Source organism: Chinchilla lanigera, unplaced genomic scaffold (assembly GCF_000276665.1).
Source record: "Chinchilla lanigera isolate Chin_1 unplaced genomic scaffold, ChiLan1.0 scaffold00038, whole genome shotgun sequence".
Lineage (NCBI taxonomy): Eukaryota > Metazoa > Chordata > Mammalia > Rodentia > Chinchillidae > Chinchilla > Chinchilla lanigera.
The window spans coordinates 8,675,553-8,688,532 of NW_004955439.1; the positions used below are offsets into that span (position 1 = coordinate 8,675,553).

The 12,980-nt window shown below is 38.7% G+C and overlaps 1 protein-coding gene across 2 annotated transcripts in view; it reads left to right on the plus strand.

Moving 5' to 3' along the window:
• Positions 1-12,222: 12,222 nt before the first annotated feature.
• The window catches only part of Rgs17 (regulator of G-protein signaling 17), a 117,455-nt gene continuing 116,697 nt past the window's right edge, over positions 12,223-12,980 (plus strand). For both annotated transcript variants that reach the window (XM_005390565.2, XM_005390564.2), the window contains exon 1: positions 12,223-12,851. The gene's annotated coding sequence lies outside the window, so the exon portion shown is untranslated. The remainder of the gene's footprint in view (positions 12,852-12,980) is intronic.

The window sequence follows — 12,980 nt, forward strand, 5'->3', positions numbered from 1 at the left end:
TTGTTTCTTGAACCAAGAATTGAACTCATTACCTTGAGCTTGCCAGGCAAGTGCTGTGCCACTGAGCTATATCCCCGGCCTGACAAACTTTGGTTTTAGTGTGAATTAATGTGAAAGTTTCTTTTTGAATTAAGGGTGATAATCTTCTTTATTGGTATGAAACTCAATTTGGATCTCAACTCTGCCCTGTAACTCCGTAGTATTTACTGATTATGTGTGTATGTTAATAAAATAAACTATAGGAAAATTAACATCTGGCCTATCCTCCCTTTCTTTTGGATCACCTAAACTCATTCAATTTAATTGTCCTTCCTAGTGTTTACCTTTGTACTAAAATATTGTCTCTACTACTTGATTTGTCACTTTAAATTATATATTTTGATTTCTTCCTATTATTTAGGAAAAATTCTGAGTTCCCTCTATTTTCCAATTTACTTTTCCATTTGCTGATGAAGTTTTGCTAGTTCAATTGTTTCCACATTGTCAAAGATATGACAAAACCTATCACATTTATTGCATTTATCACCATATTTTTTGTTATTGCCTTGCTGTGTTGCCCAGGCTGGTCACGAAACTGAGAGCTCAAGACATCCTCCTGCCTCAACCTGCCATGCAGTTGTGGCTATAAGTGTGCACCAATCATTTCTTGGCTAACTAAATTTTCAAATTTACATACTCGTAAAGTTGCACAAATAAAGATTAAATGTAAAGTTCAAGAAATAAATGATTCATAATTTTTAAACCTTTAAAATAAATGATTCCTAATTTTTAAACCTGCTCATTCTGAGCAGCATGATGAAATCTCTTGTCATTGGACACTACCATTTGTGGGACATGAATATCCTTTGTCCAGTATATTCACATTATATATGCTACCTACCTATTAGCTGCTTAGTGACCACCTTGATTACTGAATTATCATCAAGGCATTATGATGCTTGTGTTCAAGTAATTCTTACAGAAGTAAGCAATTCTTACAGAAGTGTCATAATGTCTACATTATTCACGTCATTTACACAGTTATGTTTACATCATCACATGAAAAAGGGTGAATTCAATACAATCGAATATATTGAGAAAGAGACCATAGTCACATCAATTTTAGTATAGCATGTTGCTAAAATCATCCTATTTTCATGATTCTTTTTGTTAATCTCTTACTATGCCTAATTTATAATAAACTTTGGCACAGGTATATCTGTATATGGAAAACATAGTAACATTTAGTATTGTCTGTACTTTTAGGTATCCACCAGGGATCTTGGAATGTGTCCCCTGTGGATTAGGGTAGACTGCTGGATTTGTTTTCAGTCAGTCTCTATTCCAAGGATCCAATAAATTGCAAGAATGGAAACACAAAAAAAATTCACACCGAAGTGAAGTGAAACTGCCAAATAAAGACAGAGGAAAGACATTAAAGGAGGCTAGAGCAAAAAGATGAGCTAGTAAAAAAAAGGAATAAAGGGCTAACTAGAGTGATAACTAGCATTTCAGAAGCAACAATGGACAGGGAAATACATGAAGTGCCAGGTGTGATGGCACATGCCTATAATCCCAGCATTTGGGAGGCTGAGGCAGGAGGATCACCAAGAGTTTGAGACTATTTCCTTATCTGTGACTAGATGAAGGGCAGGGCCAAGTGTGGGAATACCAGAAAAGCTTCCGCTCTCTCTACCTTTTGGGACAGTAAAGTTGGGTGAAGTTCTCATAATTATGCAGACAGTATGAAACTTAGCTGTGTTCACCCTGACTTGCTGGAGTCTCAACTATAGTGACCACCTACTCAGTGAGAAGACCCTAGGAACAAGAGGCAGTGGGGAGAGCCTGCACTGGCAGAAACTGTTGTGAGAGGGGCTTGTGGGAGTACTGAGGCAGCAGCTGGAGTTAAAATATAAGGGACCTGTACAGTTCCCACACTGGCCTCCAAAAAACCCACGGTGCCCACTGTAAGCTAGAATCTGACCTTGCCATACCCATGGAAATGCAAGCCCATCAGTGCCTGTCTCCAAAGCACAGACACCCACCATGAAAATCGGGGCCAAGACAAGTTAAGTAAAGAGATGTTGGCCTTTTCTCCACATCTCTTCCCTTCACTTCCCTTCGACCCAGTGGGAGCTGGATCCTTGCTGAGAAAAGTGGGGGAGGGAAAGATAAAGTATTCTGTGCCCTGTCTCCATTCCAACTCCCCTGAGCCAAAAGCCTGTCCTGTAATGGGAAAAATACAAGTTTTGAGAGAGATGAATTAAAATTCTGAATGGTACTTGAGTGAGTTTAATAATGGAAAGTGACCAGATTGTTATGGAATCTGCCCAAGATATCATTAAGGAATGGGTAAAAGGGATTTGACACAGGAAGTTTTACAACTACAATTGGAAAAAAGAAAAATTCTGTCAACTAATATTCTTTCAAGGATCTTTTCAAGACTGCTAAAGTAAAATGTTATGTTAAGGTTTATGTGGCTACACAGGGAAGGGTCACATGGTCCCACTCAAATCTTGAAGTTCAAAGATGGTGAAGAATGTAGCTCATACTTCCACTGCTATAGCTCAGCGACTCTTGAAGCTCAGGTGATTTGTCTGTTTTACTTTGCTCATCTACAAAATGTAGACTAATTTTTTAAAGTGTATCAGTTTGCTCAATTTAAACAAAGACAATAACAGTACTAGCTTTATACACAGGGTTGTGAACATTAAATCACCTTAGAGAAACAAGGTAGGCAAAGTATTTACTGCAATGCTTGCCACTTAGTAAGCACTCCTTGAATGTAAATTTTAATGACTGGCTGGGGTTTAGGAAGCTCTGAAAGACTCCTAGGACTGCTAACTCTTGGGCTAAAGTATGGGTAACAGCCAGCCAAGACAAAGGGGATGCTGGAAATATAAGGAGGATATATTCTGGGGAATGGGTACAACATAAGCAAAGAAAGAGACAAAGGTTTGTGTTGTTTGTGTTGTGACAAGGGTGCAGTAGGGAGGGATAGACACACACTGATGTTGCTGGAATATTAATTGCTAGGAGAAAAAGTTTGAACAGTGGAAGTAAAGACTGGACTGTGAAAATCTAGCCAAAAGAGCCAAACTGTCTAGCAAGCATACAAACAAAAAAGATCCTTTTTGTTCTGGCTTGTACTACTTTTCAGAAATCAAAATTTCATGTACCACATAGATGTCTATGCCAGACTCTTGCTTTACTGGACCTTTCTTGAATCTATTGGAGTATCCCATGTCATTTTATTCTGCCAACACAATCTTTCATGCTTGAAGTAGTCTTACTTTTCCTTATTCCTCTTCATCTGGTGAATTCTTTTGTTAATTGTAATCTGGTTGTCATCACCACCAGAAAGCTTTGTCATTCATCTGCCATTGTTATTATCATTAAACAAGTTTCTATTGGCCACTTCACTCATGATATTGTGCATAGAGCTGGACTTCAACATGAGCAAGCAAAGTCCCTGCCCACAGGGGACAAGAGTCTTAGGAGGGAGAAGTTCAAATAAATGGGAAATTGCCAACAATATTATGACTGAAATCAGAAGGGACCTGAGAGACCTGAACTCTGATCCCTGCGGTGAGAGGTTTTCTTCATACAAGGATTCTATTCCTGTGCTTTTATGGCCCCCATTCAGACTTTTTTGGAAGGAAAAGGAGGAAGGGGAAAAAAATGAAGACATGCTAAAGTGTTTTGTCTCTTAGTATGTGTCAGACAATGACAAAGCACTTAACATGGCTGTCTTATTTAGTACTCAAAGCAACTTTACAAGACATCTAGTTGTCATTCCCATTTCAGAGATGAAAAATCCAGAGGTAAATTAACTTGCCAACAGCACTCAGCCAGTGAATGAAAGAGCCAAAACTCCAGCCTTAGATTGTCCAATTGCAGGCTGTGAAATGTCCCATACTCTTTATATAGAAGCAAAATGTCTCCATTTAAAAATAATTTTTTTGGTACAGGGAATCAAACTCACTACCTTGCACTTGCCAGGCAGGAGCTGTGCCTCTAAGCTAAATACCTGGCCCTTAAAAAATGATCATACATTGAGACATTTATCACAATCCATATTATGTGTTTATGTGTTTGCCTCCTTTATTCCCTCATGTCCTTCTAGACTCTGGGAAATTCTCTGCAACCTCAAGAACAGCCTGCAGAGTAGTCACCTTTCATCTATAATACCCAGTAGCTGGAAGACCCAAGGTCAGCACTCAGTGAAGGTTAGGCCAGAGGCACTACTGCAGACAGGAATGAATGAATCTTTGAATGAATGAACTCCCTTAAGAACTTGTAAGAATTGAATACATGAGAAAAACCTCAGAATTTTAGGGCATAGTGACAGAGGGTAATAGGCAAAGGTTTAGGCCACAGTGGCAAGTTGTCACTTTCATAGAAGAACCACAGGCAACAGTCAGCTGTCTTGGCAGCCATGCAGTGCCCGTGTCAGGGGATTTGGCAAAAGGAAATGGATGGAAAAGCAGGCGGGCAGGCAGGTAGGTAGCGTCAAGGATTTTGGAAGGAAGCAACAGGTAGAGCAGAACTTCTATTTAAGGACTTGAGCAATAGGGTAGCATTCCCATCCCAGACAGTAAAAGTGGACACTCAGAGGTGTGGGATTAAGATAGAAGGACGGGGTCTGGAGTCAGGATACAAGACCAGAGCTGTACCAGCATGACAGGCTGATAGATGCTGAGCCAACAGGCTGTGCATACAGGCCTCTCTGTATTTCCTCTGTCTGGAATTCCTTTTGCTTTTTACACCAGGGAGCTCTGAAAAGATAGTTGGTTAAGCCTGTTTATAATAATTTATTAGTTGCAGCTGTGGGGATCAGAGGGCTGTAGGAGCAGGAAGTACACAGTTATTAAAGGGAAGTTTCTGTTGTTACACTAAAACTAGTGGGATCGTTCTTGATTTCTCAATTCTTTTATATCACACATCCAAACAGTGAATTCTGCAAAGACAACCTTTAAAATGCACCCAGCAGTTGACTGCTGTCCAACACATCCCCTACTCTGACCCCGGTCCTCGCTGTCATCGTCCCTCACCTAGTTAATGGCAAGAGCCCTCGAAATGCCTTCCCACCCTCCGTTCTTCCCTACCCTATTTTCAGTGCAGAAGTCACAGTGGTTCCAGTCTCGTTTTGCCTCATTTTTGTTTCATTGTTATTTCTTGCATTGTAAATTGTGTTACATACCCACAAATATTCTCTTCTATTTTACTTACTTACTGAATTTTATCTGTTTCGATTACTAGATGAACAAAGTTGTATGTGGCTTATATTTTGGTCAAGTCCTTTCAAAATTCTCCAGTAGATTTCTAATTCACCCAGGTAGAAGACAAACTAAAAGGAAATATAGGATTCTCTCCTTTTTCTCTTTCTGCCCTCATCTTGTGCTGCTCTCCCTGCTATGACTTGAGTTTTTCCCCTGAAAAGTTCATGTGTTGAAAACTCAATCTCCAAATGTGTATGTCAAGTGGACTTGGAGACTGGGTCTCTGAGAGGTAATAGGACTGGATGAGGCCACCATGATGGGGCCCCTGTGATGGTGTCAGTGGCGTTGTAAAAAGAGGAAGACAGACTCAAGTTAACAAGCTTCTTTTCTTGCCACGTGATACCTTCTACCATGTGATAATGCAGCAAGAAGACCTTCACCAGATGCCAAGCAGATGCTGGCACCATACTTTTGGACTTACAACCTTTCAATCATGAGTCAGACAAACTTCTGTTCTTTACAAGTTACCTAGTTTCGAGCATTCAAGGGTAGTAGCAGAAGAGGGGTGAATACTCTGCCCCTCTGCACACTGCTGTTCCATGTCCATGAGAAACATAATTTCTCCTCAGGGCTATTGCTATGGCTATATCCTCTGTTGGAATTCTTTTTCTTCAGACCTCCACTAACTTAATCCCTTGCTTTCCTCACACAGTGACTCAGATATCACCTTCTAAGTGAGACTTTGTGACTCTATAATTTTAGAACCCCTTCCAGCTCACACACGTATACCTCCTCTCCCCTTTCCCGCTACTTAGCTCTCCCTGGTAGCATTTATAATTATCTAACTTTCCATATATTTTACTTATTTACATTCATTATTCCATTGTCTCCCTCACTAGAATATGAACCCTACGGGAAAGAGATTTTTGAAAGGATTTATTTGTTTGTTTGTTTTTCTTGATACCATCCCCGTTGCTTGCAACAGTGTTGACATAGCCACGTAACAGACGTCCACGTATCCTGAATGATGGAAATACTAAGAAAAGTGGAAGTCAGGTGTGTTCACGCATAAAGAAGATTCTAGTTATGACCAAAGATTTTTTTTAATTTTAGGTTACAGAATCAATAAAATTGAGACCTTGATACCACATATACCCTTGGACATTTGTGTACATAGGTATATGGGTGTCAGGGAAGGGCGCTGGGGGAGCAAACGAGAGAGAAGAAACTTCCTCATGCATTCATTTGGATTTGTTTTCTTATAAAAAGAAATCTTCAAAGTCTTTAATATGGCAATTTATCAAATCCTAAGAAACAAATTTAGAGATCACATTTCATGATCCAAGCTTATTTACCAAGTGAACTTATTGTTCTCAGAGTATCAATTTTGGAAAAAAAACAATAATTTCATAATTTTTCAAGAACTATTATCCTGATATATATAACTTTCCCTTTTCAAAAGCATTTGAACCACAATTGACTAGACAGAGATTTAAAATACTAGGCAAATGTGCTAACAGTGTATCAGATATTGCTACTAATTAAAGTATTTTTGACTCCTGCTTAATTCCAGAGGTTGCATTCCGAATCTGAATCTTACTCAAAATCTTATTCAATGCAGTGCTATTGGTCTCAGAATCTTCTCCAATACAGTGCTATTAGCAATGGATTAGAATTGGTTTTAACATGAAATAAAATTGTTATGTGAGATTTGAAATTGTAACACCATCTTCACCACAATGTAGTCTTAATCTACACTTAAAATGTTATAACTTTATTAAACTGAAAGCCCTGGGGCATAACAATCAGGTTTCCCTGTAAATATCATTTAATTTTACTGAACTGATCATGATATCATATTATTATTTCAATTCGAACACCCTGCAACATATCCCAGCATATATAAGTGGTTTCAATTCTTTGTAAATTATTAGAACAACCAGTCCCACTGAGTTGATGGTGATTTCTCTACACCAAATGCTACAAACCCTGTTATTCTTTATATTCTGATATGTTATGCAAACTTCACAGAGTCCTACACAATGTGTGGCATATTATAGATGCTTAATAAATATTTTCTATATGGCTGTAAACCAAGAGTATAAGAAGTAACTTCCAGGCCGGGGATATAGCTCAATGGTACAAGTGCCTGCCTGGCAATATGCAAGGTCCTGAGTTAGATCCCTGGTACCCACCCACCCCCCACCCCCGACAAAAAAAAAGAAAAGAAAAGAAAGACGTGATTTCTTATTTAAATATGCTATATTCTAATCTCTCTTTTCTTAAATTCCCATTACAAATCTACAAAGCCATTCAAAATAGTTTTCACTCAAAACACAGAAAGTTCCCGGTGTGCTACTTCAATAGATCACTTTGATCACTTGTGATTTCTATGCTATACAGTTGAGAGTTCTGATTACAAAGCATCCAATTTCTTTTTTATCCTTCTCTGACATAACTCCCAGAAATAAAAAGTAATACTATATTATCTCAAGTATTGTCACTTATTTTCATTATATCATATGTAAAGCCTATTTCAACTGGCTTATAAATCTTCAAATTTCATTAAAATACTTTCCATATTTTTATTCCCCACAATACCAGTGAAGACCTTTTTAAGAGATTTGTTTTAAGTTAGTGAGTGAGCAAGTGAATGTGTGGATGAAACTTAAATATGCAGTCGCTGTATATGGTACTGGGTAAATTTTGTTAGTATCCAAATTTAAAGATTTAGGTGAGTATGTATTTTCATGTACCATATCAACATAGCTCACACTGTGAAACTAGTCCATAGAAAACCAAGAAACCAGAAAATTTTTTAAATGAAACTTTTGAAAAATGAGCACAGACCCTCTGATTTTCAACTTGTGTAATTTATTATGCAATTCAAAAAATTAGTTATCTGGGTCCATCTGCATACAGAATATCTTTAGCAAACTTTTACTCTCTACACTTACACAAAGATCTGTGTTTACATTACATACCTGTAAACTTTCTCTGCCATAAACCAAAGCAAAGATATTGGACAGTTGTGAAATCAAACCATTGCCTCTATCATTACTTACATTGGGCCTTGGAAGGAAGTAGAAGTTAGAAATCTGTTCCACAAGCCAGCAACTATCCTCTAGGAACTGCACAGTTCTGAAGATAATATAATACTCATCCTTAACTCTTTGAACTTTGCTCTATTCATGGAGAATCTGACTGTAAAATTAATCTCATAATGTCCTCTAGGTGAAGTAGAACATTTTCCTATTTTTCCAAGGAAGAGGAGAGGATTATTGTCCAACATTATAGGGTAGATCTGCAAAACCAAATGGAATGTAAATTTGAAGCGTTCATCTAATGAGTACTTTTTACAAGTACTTAGTACTTAGGATAACTCAAAAACAACTCTACATTGTAAAAGCCACCATGAGAAATAATGATATATAACATTGAGCATAATGAATAAAAATTACATGAAGGTGTTTATTTCTACTTCCATACACGCAACCAGTTACCTTGAGCTACCAATTTATTAGTGCTTGTCTAAAAGAGTAACATTGAGCCTTTCCAATTCAATGTTGGTAAATTAAGTGATTAAGGAAGCATTAGTAACTAGTGAGTTATAAAAAATATATAAAATGTGAAACTATGTTTCATTTCAAATAGTTTTGAGATAGAGCTTCTTTTCTTTTCCCTCATCTTTTTCAAATGTTGGTAAAGAAATAGAAGTATTTTCCATCTAAATAGTTTCTGAGAGAAAAGCCCATCTCAGAGGTTTGATTAAAACAAGTTGAAGAAATGTGATAAGCTCCATTTGCTAAAACTACAGAAAGACTGCGCATAAGTAGTCATATTCTAATTAGCTTTGCAATTGCCATCCTGCAAAAGTTTAGAAGGCTGGAGAAGTCACAATTTTCTGGACTCAACTAAACAATTTCTTCCACTTCCCTCTGCTTTTCAAGGGTAAAACAGTTGCTTTTAAATAAATGAATATGTCGGAAAAGAGAATAAAATTTAGTGCTATATACCATTTTCCTGAAATAACCTCTAAAGTGTACCAAACCCTCAAAGGTAGATTCCAGCTATCTTAATGATGACAAATAGCCCTAAGTATAAGTAAGTGTGCCGTAAATATTTTCATGTTCTGTTCGTTTTCAATATCTTCTGTCTATAAATACCTTGTCTGTAAATCTCCTACCTGTCTCACTGTGAAGTTATTATACAAAACTGCTTTATTTAGATTTTCTCTTCTTGAAAAACACATTCATTATGACATGGAAATACTCATGATCAAATGCTGCTTTTCATGATTACCACACAGCTGCTTAATGACAGTAAATCCAATGAATGGGCTCTGAATTCTGTGTACAGAGTAGAGAAGTGTTCCTGTTGCCAAAATGAGCTGCAATTTATTTCTGAGTCACACATAATAATTTTATATAGCATTTACTTTTTTTCAAAAAAGTTAGAAGTCATAATGACAGGTATAGAGTAGATATAAATAATGTTTGAATTGAATTATGTCCCTAGTCAGTTGAGTTATGTCGAGGTTGTTGCAGATAGTTCCTAAGACCGAGGTATACACAGAGACCAAAAATGATGACAAGTTAAAGGTCATTAAGATTGGCTCCATTCTACTAGTCACTGCTTGGATACTAGGCAATATACCTATCAGTTTCACTTTTTAGAATAGTATTATTTAAGATTCTGGCTGGGCGTAGTGGCGCACGCCTGTAATCCCAGCACTCGGGAGGCTGAGGTAGGAGGATCATTGAGAGTTCGAGACCGGCCTGGGCTACAAAGTGAGCTCAAGGACAGCCTGAACTGCTTAGTGAGACCTAGTCTCCAAAAGATCAAAAAAAAAGAAAAAAACAACCAAACAAACAAAAGATTCTGGTGAATGCATCAGGGATTACACAAAAAACACAATCATGAAAGAAAATTGCCAACAGGTTACATTTAACTTTAGCAAGTAAAGGAATGGTAGAATAGCTAAGTAGTCACTGGTCAAAAGTTGCCCAAAGGGCTGTTATTGCAATTTAGGGAAGCTCAGAGAGGTAAGCATCTCTTTTTTATCCAGTACCTTTGTTTTAAAATTGATTGCTGAAACCTTACGCTGGTATTTAGTTTAAATGTGTGCCACTGCATGGAGCCATTTTTGATAGCTTCCGCACAGGAAACAACGTAGCCTATCTGCACTTCTGGGATACAACAGATCCTCACAGGCAGCAAACAGGATTCAAGAAGAACCACCAGCAAATAGTAAAGAACACTTGTTGTAAATGACCTCGTCATTCATTCAGCCACTATTTACTAAGTATGTACTATGTGCCAAACTGTTTGCGCTACTACAAATGAAACTGTAAAAAGTGAAGGCAAATGTCTTAAGATACTTTATTCTAGCAGGAGATTGGAAGGAAATAAGTGGTAAACACGATCATTCAGATAGTAAAAAGCATTTTAAAGAATATAAAACAGGGATGCAACATAATAGAAATGTTCAATTCACTGGAACTGATTAGATGACATGGTCATGTCAGATCATTCTGAGGAGGTGATATAAAGCCCTACACCTGCATGATCTCAAAGCACCTGCTATGTAAGTCTGAAAAAACAGCATTTCGGGAAGAAAGACTAGCAAATTTCATAAACGAGATTCACTCAAGAAAGTGAAAGGATTCATCCAGTGTGACTACAATACACTTACCTACGGTCTGTGGGAGCATGGTATAAACAAATGAGGCTGCAACAATATTATGTAGAACACTGCAGGCTATGGTAAGGATTATAGGTCGTATTTAAAGTGCAATGAAAACCTATTGAAGAGTTTTCAGCAAACGCAGGACAAGATCTGGTTATGTGTTTAGATCATTCTGCTGTTGTTTCGATTGTGTGTTTCAGGGAGGGCAGGGAAGAAACAAGGAGAAGAACCAGAAGGCTTCTGAATTACCCGGCTGAGAGAGGAGCGTTGCCTGGATCAAGGTCATCACAATGGAGAGCGAGCGAAAGGAACAAACTGGGGTATATTTTGGAAGTGGAAAAACCATGACTTGCTAGTTAATTGGATGCAAGGATGAATGAAAAGAGACCAAACACGGATGATCTCTACATTTTTAGATTGCGAAACTGGGTGGAACAATTTGAGGAGGAACAGGTTTGGAGGGGGTGGATATCCGGAGTTCTGCTTCTCAGATGCCTGTTTAACATGATAATAATAGTACCTACCTTGCAGGGTTGTTGTGGAGAGAGAATTTTAAAAATGCAGAAAAAGAATTTAGATCGGTGCCAAGCAAGAAGTAATTGTTCAATAAATATTAGCTACTATGATTCTTCAGGTAAAGGTAGTTGAGAACAGAAAATAGTTCTGTGAGAGGCTAAAGATCAAGATAATAAATGAAAGTGTTACACAGGATTCACTGCTACTCAAACTATTCTGGAGAAGTGCTTTTATTTTTTATTTTTTATCCATCATGGCGCAATAGTACAATGAGCTGAATGCTTATGTCCCTCACAATTCCTAAGCCCCAAAGTCACGTACCAGTATCTGGAAGGTGATTATGTCAAGTGGATGGTGCCCTCATGAAATGTGGTTAGTGCCTTTATGAAATCACACCAGAGATCTCCCTTGCTTCCTTTCACCGTATGAAGACACAGTGAAAAGAAAGGAGGATATGAGCCAGGAATCGGGCTCTTAATAGAAGCCTAACCTGCCTACATCCCGCCTTTAGACTTCCCAGTCCCAGTACTGTCAGAAACACGTTTCTGTTCTTTACAAGTCATCCAGTCTATGGCATTTAAAAAACAGAGACCTAAAAGGAGCAAGACAAATACTTTTGTAAATCCCAACAAAAACTGAATTACCTTCAAAATAAAATATGCAAAGTACAACTTACTAATGTACTTGCATGTCTTGGCAATGTCAAATTGCTATAAAGAGTTTTAAATCTTACTCTCAATATCTGAACTCATCTCCTATTACAGACCAGTAAAAACAACAACAACAACAAAAAAACCAAAAAAACCCCCAAAAGTTTGCAGACCAGCACCAGGGAATACACTTTTAAGAACATTAGCCCTCAAAGCTATGGATGACATAGCTAAAGAAAGGAAATACTGGAGCAACCCCGGAGACTTATTTAACTGAAGGGTGGTGGTGATGGAGTGGGTTTCCTGAAGGCTGAAATAATCATAGCATTTGCATATAAGAGCACCCAAGCCATGGAGAATCGTATATATTTACAAGTAATTAGTTTTAATTAGCTATAAGGAAAGAGTCTAATCTTTCCTGCAGGAATTCACTCCTCTTCCCACAGATAGGGTATCTGAAGAGAAAAACATCCGCTTCCCTACTTCCTCCTCAAAAACACTTCGGTTTAATCATGCAGGATGCAATCTAGGGTCGAGGACGAAGTAGTACCCGAAGCTCCTTCGCCGCCAAGCTGGGCTCGCTGGGGAGCGGAACAGTTATCAGACTTGAGGGCTACCAAGCTGCCCCCACGGATGCTCTGAACCTGACTGCTGCCTCGTCATCTGCTTCCCACTCACAACTCCGGCCCCGGGGCTCCAGGGTCCCCGGACCTCGGGAAGAGTCCTTAGGGAAGAGAGTCCTCTTTCCGGGTAAGGGAGTGAGCGCAGGACTCCTCGCACCAGTCGAGCCCTGGGGTGAGCAAAACTTGCTTAACTTCACACTTTCGCGACCCCGCGCAGGACCACGTCCGCCGGGCGCCGGCGGCCGCAGCCACGCGCTCGGAGGCCGGGGCGCAGGACGCGAGCTGGGAGGTGGCGCTGCAG